The sequence below is a fragment of the Miscanthus floridulus genome, chromosome 13 (assembly GCF_019320115.1).
Source record: "Miscanthus floridulus cultivar M001 chromosome 13, ASM1932011v1, whole genome shotgun sequence".
In the NCBI taxonomy this organism is placed as follows: Eukaryota; Viridiplantae; Streptophyta; class Magnoliopsida; order Poales; family Poaceae; genus Miscanthus; species Miscanthus floridulus.
The window spans coordinates 67,811,367-67,827,558 of record NC_089592.1 but is presented as its reverse complement, the minus strand read 5'-3'; the positions used below and the strand labels follow the sequence as shown (position 1 = coordinate 67,827,558).

Sequence of the window (16,192 nt, the reverse complement as noted above, 5' to 3'; positions counted from 1 at the left end):
GAAGGTACTTGGAGACTCGTCAATGGTGACGCAGGCGGAGGGAGAAGTCCTCCACTGATTCATCATCCTTGAACTTGAGGTTGGCATACTCCTGCTTCGGAAGCTGGGCCGTCGCCTTCTTTGCGCGGTCAGAACCGATGTGCATCGCCGCAATGGCCTCCCATGCCTCCTTAGCAGAGCTCTTCACCCCCAATGGCTCCCTGTACTCTGCTAGTATAGCAGCGAGGATAGCCTCCAACGCTGACATGTCGTCTTCTTCATTGTCGGTGCCCTTGTCAATAGCATTCTAGAGCCATCGGGCTCTGAGCTTGACCTTCATGGTCACCGCCCACTCGCCATAGTTGGTGTGAGTCAGCGTCGGCCAACTGGTGCCGCTGACCTTCCGCACCATGCGCACAATGACCTCCTGTCGTGGCTAGGCAGCCACAGCAGCTCCGCTGCTGTCACCATCTCTAAACCATCCATCATTGCCAGCGGTTAGTCCGGTAATGACGCTTGTACGGCTCTGATACCACTTGTTGGCCCATTGGATCTCCAGCATAGGTGAGCCGACCACTCACCAACGTTGCCGAGCACGACACTATTGTCGCCGAGCACACATTATGGCTAAAGGTAGAAGAAGAGAGGAAGAACAGAGCACACACACAGCACAAGCACCAACGTTGACCGAAGATCTGTAGAGGAGATGACAAAATTAAACTCGCTCTCTTTACCGAGTTGTAGTGTCAAACTATATATACAACTCTACCCATCTAATCCTAATATAGTTGCCAAACTGCTACAGTGACTAGATGTGATAGCAGGACTGACTTTGGCGCTTGCTCCTGCTGTGGCTACAGTGCGGCAGGTGAGCCATTCGGCGCCTGCCCTTGCAGTGGCTACAGTACAACAGCAGAGAGCCTTTTTGGTGCCGCCTTCCCCTGCCATGCTTTCACACTAGGAAGCAGTAGATTACTTAACAAAATATGCCTTTGGTGATTTCTAATGTCCTAGGTTTGCTGGGAGAAATTTGCAAGGTATTTTGAAGTAGAACTAAAGGAGGTTAAGTTATCAGAAGGATATTATGTCATGGACCCTGTCAAGGCTATTGAGATGGTGGATGAGAACATTATTTGTGTTGCGGCAATCTTGGGATCAACTCTCACTGGAGAGTTTGAAGATGTCAAACTATTGAACGACCTTCTTACAAAAAAGAACAAGGAAACTGGGTAAGCATTTTCCCCCTATGTTTGGGCTTCTAGGGTATTATCTTCTAAATGCAACTATAATAGTCCACCGGTCCAGTAGTATTGAGGCAATGTATGTTTTGGGTTCAAAGTGACTGTCAACCTCATTCCAAATTTTAGACAAAACCTTTGTTAAACCGATTCCTTGAAAAAAATGCTGCAAGATTATTTCCATAAATGAACCCTTGCATTATTTGGGTAATAGATGGACTGTGGCATAGGCCATGGGTAAGTCAAAACTTATTTCCAAAAATGAACCTTAGGTGAATGATAAATGAACATTGCCAACAGTGCCATGTCAGTCCAAGCAATTATAGTTGACATTTTTCTGAAACCATCCAAAAGAATGTGCTTCGCTATCTTTCTTATGGATATGAGCAAGCCTTTACTGCAAACTAGACCAATGCAACATATTCTGCTCTAGTTTCTGTCAAGATGTTTACTCTCTTATGCATGCAATGAAGGTGGGATGTGCCTATTCATGTCGATGCTGCGAGTGGAGGATTCATAGCACCTTTCCTCTACCCTAAACTTGAGTGGGACTTCAGGCTACCTTTAGTGAAGAGCATCAATGTCAGCGGGCACAAGTATGGCCTTGTTTATGCTGGTGTCGGTTGGGTCATTTGGCGGAGCACGGAGGATTTGCCTAAAGAGCTCATTTTATATATAAACTACCTAGGGACAGACCAGCCTACATTCACGCTCAACTTCTCCAAAGGTATCTGTCGGGGACCAATACTAGGGTACCTGAAGAGGAGGAGCTAATAACCATCAACATTGATCCATCCGAGCGGTCAAGAGCATGACTAAAGCTCTTGCCGACCCCCAGGTATGCAAGCTCTGCCTAGTCTGACCCCTGAGGGTGGCTTCGCCTCGCCCGACACCAAGACCGTGGGCTCCACCTCGCCTGACACCCGAGGGTGGGCTCTGCCTTGCCTGACCCCCGAGGGTTGGCTCCGCTTCGCCTGGCCCTTGAGGGTTGCTCTGCCTCGGCCGACACCGAGGCCGTGGGCTCCGTCTCGCCCGATGGAGAACCATACTGCCACCAACCACTCTAGGTCCAAATGTACAGGCCTAGGTAAAAGCTCTGACGCTAGGGAAGTGACTGGTCCACCTCGATGTAGCCCATGACTCACGATGAGCCATACCTAGGAAGTCACATTAGGAACAGTGTCGGGCGTACCGGTGCTATTCTGCCTAACCCCCATACGAACACTCATGGGCACGTCAGTTCACCACGACGTCCGCTAGGATAGAGTGGAGCGCAATAACTGATGAACGACGCCTGCACATCATGCCAATGATGGACAGGGCCACGACGTGAAGCTGTCCCTATTGACGTCCACAGGGTCAGCGGGACCCACATAAAGGAGAGGATGGTCCCGGCGACCCCGAAGGACTTCTTCCTCTCATTCACCTCTTTTCCCTTGGCTGTAACCCCTGCTTTCTCTTGGCCTATAAAAGGGAAAGTAGGGCATCCCATTAGGAGACATCGGACCAACAATCACAACCAAACCAAACACATCAGACCAATGATCGAACACATCCAAACCTGATTCAACTCGATTTGATTCATAGCTCACCGCAATACACCACTAGAGACTTGGGACCAGTCCCTCTCTCGACCATTTGAAACCCCTACTATGAACTTTTAGTGCTAGTAACATGAGCAGCAGCAACGTACTAGATATAGGGACATTCTGTCTAAATCAGTATAAACCTCGTGTCCTCTTAGCACACCATCTAGGCCAGACGTGCAATAATACAAATTTACTTGTTGGTGGCAACTCGAAACACCGACAGTTGGTGCGCCAGGTAGGGGCCTTTTGCATGTCTCGACATCCACACCAAGCCTTAGATGGCTAATTGCGCTTTAGGTCTCAGGCTTCGTTGTAACGACGGAGCGAGAGTTGGTACGGCCTCCCACCACCACACAACCTCTCCTCTTCATCATCCTCGATGCGATCGCCGAGATGCCCGAGGGGCTAGAACTGCCTGTGCCGGAGGTCCACGCCCCTAGGAGCAACCAACTCTTTAGCTTTGACTACAGGAGGTCAGGGCACCAGCTCGGTGCCCTCCTGGGACCCCATCCCTCCTAGGAGGACCTATGCCACCTCACCTTCTTGTTCGCCAATGTTGTGGCATAGCTTGCCGAGGGATAGCTGCTCTTCCCAGAATACCTCATCCGGAGTGCCCCGACAGCGCTCCTGTTCGGGCCATGCACCATAGTTCTGGTGCATGAGTGTCGGTCCCCACCACGATGCACGTGACACCCTCGATGCCTGTAGGTGTAACGTGTCCACAGAGTAGCTCGACGGGGACATGTCGGTCCACCAGGCACAGCGAGGCAACAGGCCGAGCACCGCGATTCTGGTGCATAAGCGTCTCGGCCTCCACGACGCATGCGACACCCTCGACGCTCATAGGCGTACCTGCAGCGGTTTAAGGGAGGGGGCTAGCCATGGATACCACCGACGTCATGGCGGACGCTATGACAGTGGCGAGAATCAAAGCTCGAGCCCTGACTTGCTGGAATCTCAAGCCTTTAGCCGCCTCAAAGGCAAGGCAAAATAGGATGAGGACGCTAGCGAAGGCACCTCCAACTGTCCCATCAAGAAGAAGAACAAGCAGCAGCGGGGGGCTTGCTCGTGGCCACCGCCGACCGCAAGGGGGGCTAGAAGCCCATGGAGGGTACCCCAGACCACTTCGAGAGGCTGCTCGAAGGGGTCGACAAAAGATGCTTAGCAGTCCACCGAGGGGTATCCCATGATTATAGATTTGTCATAGAGGTGAGCGAGATTAGGAGCGAGATGGTAATACAAGCACCAAGACACAAGATATAGACAGGTTCGGCCGTCATCATGACGTAATACCTACATCCTGTGTTCTGATGTATTACTTTGAGATGTATGGATCGTGTCCACTAGGGGACCCCTGCCTCTCCTTATATACTCTGGAGGGGTAGGGTTACAAGGAAAGTAGCCTATTTGGTACTATACAATATCTTGCGGTGCACGCCGAGCAGCGCCGAGCATGCCTTGATCTTGTGGGCTAGGCCACCTCTGATGGTGCGGCCCATGTCTTGTCTTGCAGATACCGGGGGCCATACCCCCACAGCTAGTCCCCAAGCCTGACAGTAGGTGACGTAGTCACATGGTGTCAGGGTCAGAAAGTTGAAGACTAGCTGAGCAGGCAGCTAGTCCCCGGGCATAGCCTCGAGATGAGAACAAGCACATTCACCACAAGGTGAAGTGTGCCCACTTAGTCCTTGAGCCTGCTGGAAGATGAAGAATGAATCCTATAGCAGGGTCAAAGAAAAAGAAGTCTAAAAGCTTTGTCGACGTCGTCTGACATGCGCGTATCAAGACCCCAGACGTGCTGCCCAAGATTAGCACCCTGATCTGAATAGCATGGAGCAGCTTAATAGCACACCGATGAGACATAGCAAGATCCGACCACCAAGGGAGCACCGAGGAGTCCTCCGCATCATTGGTGATATCCGAGCATCGAGGAGCAAGGAGTCCCCAGCGTTGCTAGTGATGTCCGAGCACCGAGGAGCGAGGAGTCTCCGGTGTCATTAGCGATGACCAAGCACCAAGGAGCGAGGAGTCCCCATCATCGCTGGTGATGACTGAGCACCGAGGAGCGAGGAGTCCCCGACATCACTGGCGATGTTCAAGCACCAAGGAGCGAGGAGTCCCTGATGTCACTAGCAATGACCGAGCACCGAGGAGTCCCCGGCGTCGCTGGCAATGACTGAGCATCGAGGAGCAAGGAGTTCCCGACATCGCTGGTGATGTCCGAGCACCAAGGAGTGAGGAGTCCCGATGTCGCTGGTGATGTCCGAGCACCGAGGAGTCCTCGGCATCACTGGTGATGACCGAGCACCAAGGAGCGAGGAGTCCCCGGCGTCGCTGGCGATGTCCGAGCACCGAGGAGCGAGGAGTCCCCGATGTCGCTGGCGATGATCGAGCACCGAGGAGCAAGGAGTCCCCGACGTCGCTGGTGATGACCGAGCACCGAGGAGCGAGGAGTTCCTGACATCGTTGGCGATGTCTGAGCACCAAGGAACAAGGAGTCCCGATGTCGCTGGCGATGTACGAGCACCGAGGAGCGAGGAGTCCCCGATGTCACTAGCGATGTTCGAGCACTAAGGAGCGAGGAGTCCCCAACATCACCGGCGATGACCGAGCACCGAAGAGCGAGGAGTCCTCGGCATCGCTAGCGATGTCCGAGCACCAAGGAGCGAGGAGTCCCCGGCGTCGCTGGCGATGTCCGAGCACTGAGGAGTTCCCAGTGTAGCTGGTGACGTCGGAGCACCGAGGAGTCCTCGGCGTAGCTGGCGATGTCCGAGCACCGAGGAGTCCTCAGCGTAGCTGGCGACGTCCGAGCAGCGAGGAGTTCCCGATGTAGCTAGCAATGTCCGAGCACCAAGGAGTTCTGAGCGAGGCTGGCGAGGTCCGAGCACCGAGGAGTCCCTGGTGTAGCTGGTGATGTCCGAGCATCGAGAAGTCTCTAGCGTAGGCGGCGATGCTCGAGCACTGAGGAGCGAGGCGTCCCTAGTGTCGCTAGCGATGTCCAAGCACCGAGGAGCGAGAAGTCCCTAGCATCGTTGGCGATGTCTGAGCACCGAGGAGCGAGGAGTCCCTGGTGTCGCTGGCGATGTCCGAGCACCGAGGAGTGAGGAGTCCCTGGCGTAGCTGGCGACATCCGTGCAGTGAAGTGTGCCCACTTAGTCTTTGAGCACGAAGAATCTGAGCGCCGAGAAGTTCCCAGCGTAGCTGGCGATGAAGCACGAGCGACGAACAGTCTGGTCAACTGATCGGCGGTGAAGTGAGCATTGAGCAAAAGCGACCGGCGAACAGTCCAATCAACTGGTCGGTGACAAAGTCGATGATCCTAGCAGTCCGACCAGTTGATCGGTGGTGAAGTCCGAGCAACAGGTGATCCGATCACCTAGATGATGATCCTGCAATACAAATATGTAGAACGTGTAGTACATGATGTACAAATATATGAACTCCAGAGAAAAATTAGCAATGGTGATGAAATAGCGTAAGTACCTCGGCAATTGGTTGGTGTGAAGTTGTATTTAATATAAACTGCCTGAACAGTTAGTGTGTAGCTGAGTCTCTAGCCCTAGCTAGCCTGTTAACCATAACGCGGAGCATGGAGCCCATGCACGTGTAGGAGGAACAGGCATCGCTAAGGAGCCGCTGCTGACCACCCATAACACAGAGGGCAGCCGCTCGTGCATGTGTAGGGAGGAGCCAGAGATAGGACCATCTCTAGAGGCGTCCAAGCATCAACAGGACTATTTGGGGGGTTTGGAAAATCGTTTGGAGAGCAAACATGGAGAAAATAGCTCGGAGAAACATCATGGCGATTAACGAAGATTGGAGAATATTTAGAAAAATATTAAAGCGTGACTTAGCTTTAGACAGAACGACTGGTCGATGGCGTATGGCGCTATCTGGTCGGCGAGAGGATGGACGTCTTCAACCTGGTTGGTGAATCTGCCCCTCAGGGCATGTTGGTAAGCGGCGGTGGCGTTTGTGAACCGAAAGGGTAGGGCCGTAACCCCTGGAGTTTCCCAAGCAGCCTCTGATAGATCTAGATCAGAGGGTGGTCGGCGCTGAACCAGAGTGTCCTGAGCCAATTCGGCGATGGAGAAGCAATCGGCGAGCTTCAGACCAACCCGATCGATGGATACGATCAGATTGTCGTTGTTGATCTGCCTCCTCTGGTAGCGAGGAAGCGGGCGGCGAGTTATTGATGAAGGTGACCTCGGAGGTGGTTCCGAGATTGGATCTGCTGTTGTGGGGGCTGATGTAGCCAGCGATGAATTGTCATCGTGGACCAGCTTGGATCTCCATGAGATTGATGATGAGAATGCGCTGTTGATTTGAGGTCCATCTGGCTCGCCATGGATCAAGCACACACCCCTACCTGGCATGCCAACTATCGACAAAAGATGCTCGATAGTCCATCGAGGGGTATCCCACGATGGTAGATTTGTCGTAGAGGTGAGCGAGATGGTAATACAAGCACCAAGACACAAGATTTAGATAGGTTCAGCCGTCAGTATGATGTAATACCTACATCCTGTGTTCTGATGTATTGCAATGAGATATATGGATCATGTCCACTAGGGGACCCCTGCCTCTTCTTATATACTCTAGAGGGGTAGGGTTACAAGGAAAATAGCCTATTTGGTACTATATAATATCTTGCAGTGCACGCCGAGCAGCGCCGTGCATGCCTTGATCTTGTGGGCTGGGCCACCTCTGATGATGCGGCCCATGTCTTGTCTTGTGGATACCGAGGGCCATACCCCCACACATGCCCAAATTATTCTTTCCTCATCGAGCACCTATACAAGGACTGCGACCTCTTAAGGCGGTTCTTGTCCAGAGGCTTCGACAAGGGGGAGCATAGGAAGGAGCCTAGCTAGATGAAGCGTGCAACGTCGCCCTCCTCCACCCGGCCAAGTACCAGCAGGCTTTACGCCGGTACCACAGCCGTCGAGAGCAGGGTCAGGCCTTTGATGTCGAGGGATCTTATGCTCCGCTTCGTCCAAAACGACAAGAACAACCACAACCTCTCAATATCATGGGAGGGTCCATACGTCGTCATGGAGGTACTCTAGCCAGACACCTACAAGCTCAAGACCATCGATGGTGAGGTCTTCGCCAATGCCTAGAACCTCGAGCAGTTACATCGCTTTTACCCTTAATAAATGCACACTTCCTCTTATCAGTTTTACTATCAAACTCCCCGACCTTTAGTGACATCGACCCCAGCAACGGTGGGGGATCAGGCCTCACTCGGAGGCTAACAAGAGCATGCATATCGGGTAGACATTCTCTACGTTTGACCCTTCCTCACGATTAAGACCCAAAGGCGAAGTTTGCGGAAACAAACGCTGAGTAAAACTGGTCGGGCTATGAGAAACCTATACCTCGGCAGCTATGACGTCTTTGCTCACCAGTATAATCAAAGTTTTTTTCCACAGTCTGGGCTTTTTGGCCTTAGCCACGGAAAGAGTCGGTATGCATTTAAGAGTCTGTCCGCCTAGCAAACATTCTCTGTGCCCGACCCCCTTTCACATTAAGAACTAGGAGCTAAGATTGCGAGAACAAACTCTGAGTATAACTAGTTGGACTGCGAGATACCTATGCCACGGTAGCTGCGGCGCCTTTGCTCACCAGCGTGATCAAAATTTGCTCACCCGCACCCCAAGCTTTACGACCTTAACGACAGAAAGGGTCAGAATGCACTAACCTTTTTATACAAAAAGGGGAGAAAGGGCTAAAAAGCTGTTTTGCTATAACAAAATTTAAGAGCTTATCCATTTATTACATGTTCTCCGCCTGGCTTATCTGCCTAACTATATTCTTATGTGGGATGTTCTCATCCTCTATCTCCGTAGGTAAGTTTTGTCTCAGTAGGTAACACAAGTCGATTAGATGGCTTGGCCGTTGCCGAGAAATGGGTAGGGAGCAACAGGATGCCCCACATAGGTTATACCGACCCCATCGCGAATGACGAACCCATATTCCACTTGATCAAATCTGATAAGAGCTCCCCGAACACATCACTCGTATCATCGAGGTAAATCCTGTACCCAAGTCGATCGAATGGCTCAAGGCCACTATCGAGAGATGGGCCACCCTTACTTTATGTGCATTAATTTTGCTACAGAGCCCCTGACCCCAACAACGACAGGGGGTTGGGTATCGCTCGGGGGCTAGCAAGCGTGTCTATTCAGTAGACATTCTCAATGCCCGACCCCTCCTCACGCTAAAAAACTAGAGGCAAGGTGTGCAGAGACAAACACTGAGTAACACTGGTTAGACTGCAAGAAACCTATGCCCCGATGGCTACTGTCTCTTTGCTCACCAGCATAATCAGATTATTTGTCCCTGCACCCTGAGTTTTAGCCTCCACCTTCTCGGGAAGGGTTTGGAGGGGCCCACCTATGGAATCTCCATCGGAGAGAGGCCGATAGGTCACCCAAGTTGATCGAACAACTCAGGTTGCTGCTAAGAACCGATAGGGAGTAGTGGGATGCCTCATGCAAGTTACGCTGGCTTCGTCACGGACGTCGGACCCAGACCCCACATGGACATATCAGGTAAGAGCTCCCCGAACCCATCACTCGAGCCATCAAGGTAACTTTACCGACCCCCACTTTTCTTTTCCATCGCGTGACCATTCATTCATCCATTCTCATACATGCATTCGTACATTCATTCATACATTCATTCATTTATTCATTCACCCATTCTCATACATGCATTCATACATTCATTCATCCATTCTCATACATGCATTCATACATTCATTCATCCATTCTCATACATGCATTCATACGTTCATTCATACATTCATTCATCCATACATCCATCCCATACATCCAAGCATTGCATATGCAATTACTGCATCACAATGCTTTCGTGTCGCGTCACGAAGTGGTAGTCGGCTCACTCGGCGTGAGCAACAACTGACCGAGGTTCGAAGGCCGGCCTGTGAAGGGCTCGAGCCCGCCTCACATCAAACTGTGCTAGGGGAGAAAAATCGAGATGAGCCCCAGCGGCCTTGCCTGACCTCGCTCAGAAGCGGATAGGGACATCTTAACCTTTCTCATTTGATCCTAACCTCGAGCCAAGCCCACATAATCTCCATCAAGGAGATGCCAATGGGCCACCTGAGCCCATCGAACGGCTCGAGCATCTACCAGGAGGCAGGTTAAGGAGTAGTGGAATGCCACATGAGGGCTCTGCCGACCCCATCAGCGGATGACGGACTCAGATTCCACTCGAATGTGCCCATTAGCAAGGTCACCGAGCGCAATACTCGAGCCATCGAGGCAAGTGTCATTAGCTCAGCCCCTCTAATTGCGAAAACCGAGGACAGGGTGACGCATGAAACACGCCCGACCCCTACCGAGCCCCATGGGGCTCAGGGCTCAAGCCACCCGACCCTAAATCAGGAGATTGGGGTTCGAAGGCCAGCCCACGAAGGGTTCGAGGCTGCCTTGTGTTGAACAAGAGCCTAGGGAGAAAACACAGATGAGCCCCAGCGGTCTTCACCCGACCTGCCTAGAGGCGGACAGGGTCATCTCAACCTTCTCGTTCGATCCAAACCTCCAATTGAGCCCACAGAATCCCCATTAAGGGAAGGCCATCATGCCACCTGAGTCGCCCTCTAGAATGGCCCAGGCATCTGCTGGAAGCCGGGTTAAGGAGTAGTGGGATGCCGGATTCCACTTGAACATGCCCATTAGTGAGCTCACCAAGCGCGTCACTCGAGCCATCGAGGCAAGTGATGTTAGCTCAACCCCTCCGGTTGCTAAAACCACAGATGGGACAACAATTATAAAGACGAGCTGACCCTCGACCGCACCCCTGCTACACGCTGGGGCTCGAGGAAAGTTGAACTCGCAAGGCAACCGAACACGCGGTCGCAGAATGATAGCTTAGATCCTAGGGAGGGAGTACGTACAAAAACAAGAGACACTTTCTCCTATTAGTTTTGCTATCCTCTCCTCGATCTTTAGTAACACCCGACCCCAGTAGCGGCAAGGGGGGTCGGATCTCACTCGAGGGCTAATAAGGGTATATATATACCCTTTCTGAAATAGTCACCGCACCCAACCCCTTCCTCATGCTAAAAAACCTAGTGGCAAGGTTCGTAGAAACAAACGACTGAGTAATGCTGGTCGGACTACGAGAAACCTGTGCCCCAGCGGCTATGGCACTCTTGCTTACCAGCATGATCAGAGTTTCCCTCCTGCACCTCAGGCCCTATGGTCTTAACAAACAGAAGGGTCGAAACTCATGAACCCCTTTTTCACACATAAAAAGGGAGCAAAACAAATTCGATCAAACAAAACAAAATGATAAGTTTGTTTGATAGTACAGAGGGGTCAGAGCTTATCCGCTTGTTACATGAATGATTACCCGACCTATCTGACTAGCTAACCCCTTCGAGGGAGAACTATGCTCTCTACTTTGTCCACCAGGTCCTACAAAAGGGGAGCCACCACCGTCTCCATCTCCTCTAGCTCATGGGCTTCATAGCGGGGCGTGAAGCCATGGCTCATCGCCTCTAGGTCAATGATGTCCCCATAATGAGAATGAGCAATCATGAAGGATTGGTTGACCCCGATGCGAAGGGCATTCCTCTTGAGCTGGCGCACCCGCGCCGTGATCTCAACGGCACGGGCCACAAGTGAACTGGTCCCCTCCGACTGCACCACCTCTAGGTCATCGCAGACCACTCTGAGGGCATCACTCAAGATACCGAGCTCATCGCTCTCCGCCTAAAGATTCCACCTCGCCTCGGCAAGGTCCATGGCTAGCCCGACAGAAACACTTTCAGTCTCTAGCTTCTAGGTTGTCGCATTTCCAAGCTCGGCCTGGAGGGAGCCGACCTTCTACTGCACGCCATCACGCTCTAGGTAGGCCTAGTCACGCTCTCGGAAGCCCTGGTAGTGCTCTTTGTGAGCTGCGCCATGCTCCTAGAGGAGCCTCTTCGTGGTTTGGAGCAGCTTGTCCTGCTCCTTACGCATCCAGGCGACTGCCACGGCATCCAGGCTTGCCTTCTTTTCCAAGGCCACGAGCTTCTCCTTGGCTCCTAGCTTCAGCTCCTGTTCCTTCTCGACCTCAGCCAGAAGGTTGAGGATCCACTGGTGGGTCTCAGCGTCCTTCTGGAGCAGCTTGTCCAGCTCCTTCCTGACCTTGGTGGCCTCCTCGTCGTCTTTCTGCGATCTCACCGATAGGGCCTCAAACACCCTCTCGGCCTCATCACATGACGACGGGCCTTGGCCACCCGTGACTGAAGACTGTCCGCCTCCTCGGCAAGGGGAGTTAGCTCAGCCACCCTTTGCTGGGCGGCAACAAGCTAAGCGGTCACCTCCCCGCATAGCCACGCCTCCTCGATGAGGCGGTCCCAGGTTTCCTTCTGATCACAAAGGAACCGAGACTTCCCCCGGCTGTGAGCGATAACAGACTGAAAGGAGATGATGGACAGAATACAAAAAATATATAAAGAAAAGGGCAAGAAGGAGGATCAAGAGAATACCCAGCCGGAAGGAACGACAATGTTGCACAAGGCACCCTAGGCGTGGTCAAGAGCTTTGAGCACGGATGCAATCCCCACGTCGAGGCTCTACAGCTTCATGCTCTCCACGTCGTCGTCAAGAGTGAAGAGCGTCGACGTCAGATCCTCCGCACTCGCCCATCGGAATAGGGGCTCGCCCCGCGTAGGTGAGTCGCTGCCCACCAACGTCAGGGCTAGGCCACCGGCCCCGATCGCCACCGACCCTCCTCGCCATGACGTCCCCGCCAAGACACTCCCCCCGATGATAGAAGGGGTCCACGGTATGGATGCTAACCCCTCTCCCAGCACCATGACCTCCAGGGACCCCTCAGTCCGACCCACGCCAGACACCGTCACCTAGGCCGCCGGTGGCGCAGGTCGCGTCGGTGCCTCCGACGCCACCATGGTCGCGTCCGGCTATGCCCCGCCTATCCCAGCTGCCGCCACTCCCACCTGCATCGGTGGGACCTCGACCGGCTACGCCGCGCCTACCACGGTTAGTCCCACAAGTACGGTCGGCAGTCCCATCCGCCCCATCGTCGGCAGCAGTATCGCCTCCATCGCCGGCTGCTCTACGACCTCCAAAGGCATCCCTTGAGCTCCCACACCTGCCTATCCTGCCGAGGGCACGGGCGCCACCATGGATGACGCCTGATCGACCGGCAACGTAGTCACACCGGCGCCGCTCCCGCCCGAAACGGGTGCAACGCCAGCCGACGGCTATCGCCTCGCTTGAAGGGCGGCGGTCTTCTTTGGCGCCAGCGCCAAAGGATTACGCCGCCTCACGACGCTGCAATAAACAAAAAGCATAAGTCACAATGAAATCCGACCAAAACAGGAAAAAACAGAGGAGCTGATGACTCACCTCGGCGCCAACGGACGACATATACGTTTGGGGGGGGTGAACCCTCGACCTTTGCTCCACCTCGTCGGGGCGAGGCCGTTTCGAGCCCGCCCTCTACTCTTGGGCAGAGGGGCTCGCTCCCCTTAGATGTTGGGGTGCGACAGTAGAGTCCTTTGCTGGCACCTCGGGCGAGGCGGTAGAGCCGCCCGGCCCTTTCAGCTCCTGGGGCAGGCCAACGGTACGACCCGTCTCCGCTGGCTAACGACCCACCAAATCTCATGGCCATACCCACGAAGGGTCTAACCGCGAGGAGAGGGAATCACCGTCCCCGAGACGTGCCGTGGGCGACAAAAGAAGGCCAGGGCCCTTAGAGTCCCCCTGTTCGGAAAAACCTCCGAAGGAGTATTCTACTCCTCCGTAGGCTCGGGGGCTACTATTGGGGACCAATACTAGGGTACCCGAAGAGGAGCTAATAATCATCAACATTGATCCATCCGAGCGGTCAAGAGCATGACTAAAGCTCTTGCCGACCCCCAGGTACGCAAGCTCCGCCTTGCCCGACACCAAGACCGCGGGCTCCACCTCGTCCGACCCCCGAGGGTTGGCTCCACTTCGCCCGACCCCTGAGGGTTGGCTCCGCCTCGGCCGACACCGAGGCCGTGGGCTTCGTCTCGCCCGACGGAGACCCATACCGTCGCCAACCACTCCAAGTTCAAGCGTATGGGCCTAGGTCAAAGCTATGACACCAGAGAAGTGACTGGTCCGCCTCGATGTAGCCCACGACCCACGATGGGCCATACCTAGGAAGTCACATCAGAAATAGCGTCGGGCGTACCAGTGCTGTTCTGCCTAACCTCTGTACGGACACTGACGGGTACGTCAGTTCACCACGACGTCCGCCAGGATGGAGTGGAGCGCCGTAACCGGCGGACGACGCCTGCACATGGCGCCAGTGACGGACAAGGCCACGACGTGAAGCTGTCCCTGTTGACGTCGACAGAGTCGGCGGGATCCACATAAAGGAGTGGAAGGACCCGGCGACCCCAAAGGACTTCTTCCTCTCGTTCTCCTCTTTTCCCTCGGCTGTAACCCCTACTTTTTCTTGGCCTATAAAAGGGAAAGCATGACATCCCATTAGGGGACATCGGACCAACAATCACAACCAAACCGAACACATCGGACCAATGAGCGAACACATCCAAACTTGATTCGACTCGATTCGAATCAGAGCTCACCATAACACACCACTAGAGACTTGGGACCGGTCCCTCTCTCGACCGTTTGTAATCGCTACCACGAACTTTCAGTGCTAGTAACACGAGCAGCAGCAATGAACTGAACGTAGGGACATTCTACCCGAACCAGTATAAACCTCGTGTTATCTTAGCATACCATCCGGGCCAGACACGCAATAATACAAATTTACTCGTCGGTGGCGGCTCGAAACACCGACAATATCTTTCATTTTTTCTTTACAGGTTCATATCATTTTTTCGGTCTTTCTCATGTTGCAGGGAATTGAGTGCTTGGCAATTTTCTTCAGGTTTCAGTCAGATCATTGCGCAATACTATCAACTCATTCGCCTAGGCTTCGAGGTACTATTTCTCTACTCTTGATCAAGCAGTTTGAATATATGTACAGGGAACAAAAAGATGCTGTCTGCTACATTCTTCTTCAGAGCATATCATTTTTCTCTCAGTTTTCGCTTGTGCTGTCGTAACAACAACAACAACAACCTGCAATCTGCTCTACATTTTGGTGCCACTTCCCTGATGTAGGGGTACAAAAACATCATGGAGAACTGCTAGGAGAACGCCGCGATCCTGCGGGAAGGCATCGCAGCGACCGGACGGTTCGACATCCTGTCCAAGGACACCGTCGTGCCGCTGGTGGCCTTCTCGCTCAAGGACAGCAGCCGGTTCAGCGTGTTCGACATCTCCGAGAACCTGCGGCGGTTCAGCTGGATCGTGCCGGCGTACACGATGCCGGCGGACGCGGAGCACGTGGCGGTGCTCCACGTCGTCATCAGGGAGGACTTCAGCCGGAGCCTCTCCAAGCGGCTCGTCTCGGACATCCGGAAGATCCTGCACGAGCTGGACGCGCGCGCCACCACGCCGTGAGAGTCTCCACCGCCACCGCCGCCGCCGCACAGTCGGCGGACGACGGCGTCGTGGCCAAGAAGAGCGTGCTGGAGATCGAGCGGGAGGTCGCCGCGCGATGGAGGAACGCTATGAACAAGAAGACGGGGGTCTGTTGATGCGTGAAGGCGGGGAGGGCCGAGGGTGTGAGTTGGAGGTTTCACCATGGCAGCTTCGTTTATATATGCGTGTTTGTGTCAGTGCAGACGCTGGATGCGGTGGTCCTGTTACGTGTAGCACCGAGCGTTGGACCAGTACTCCAGTTGCCTATATGTGCACAAGGACAAGATGGCGTATGCAGTATGCAAATGTTCAGGATTCAGGAACCAGAAATAATGTATGTTAAGTGTTGGATTTATGCCCTGTACTTCCCCTCTTTCGCAACATATTTGTTCGGTAGGTATTTTGTGTAATCTTCCCTAATAATATTATTATTATGATGGGAAACTAGAATTACATTCCTGCATTGCAACGAGAATAAGAAAATATATATCGTACACAGCCAAACTTTTATCATGATAACCAGTGGACTGAAATAATTTAAATTTCTTATTTGGCCCTGGTTTAAAGTTGTCTTTCTTCCTTGGCCCTGAAACAAAATTTCTTATCTATTTGACCTCAATCGAAGTTTCGTTTTCTAATCTGATCTTACCGTGAGATCTATGAAAGTTTGCAATCATTGACTTGTCAGTTTTTATTGAATAGATAGAAATACCCCTAACCGAAGCCGTGTCTCTCCTTTTTCTTCTATCTCGACCTCTCGGTCTCGTCTCTGTCCCTTCCCGCATCCAAGCCCACTCTCTTCTTCTAAAACAAAAAGGAACCCTAACCATAGGTACTGCAGGGCGGCGGCCAGGGCGCGCAGGCTCGGCAGGCG

At 53.2% G+C, this 16,192-nt stretch overlaps 1 pseudogene; it reads left to right on the top strand.

Annotated features, from left to right (window-relative positions):
- The first annotated feature begins 488 nt into the window (after nucleotides 1-488).
- On the top strand, nucleotides 489-15,434 carry LOC136499956 (glutamate decarboxylase-like; annotated as a pseudogene).
- The last annotated feature ends 758 nt before the right edge of the window (nucleotides 15,435-16,192 follow it).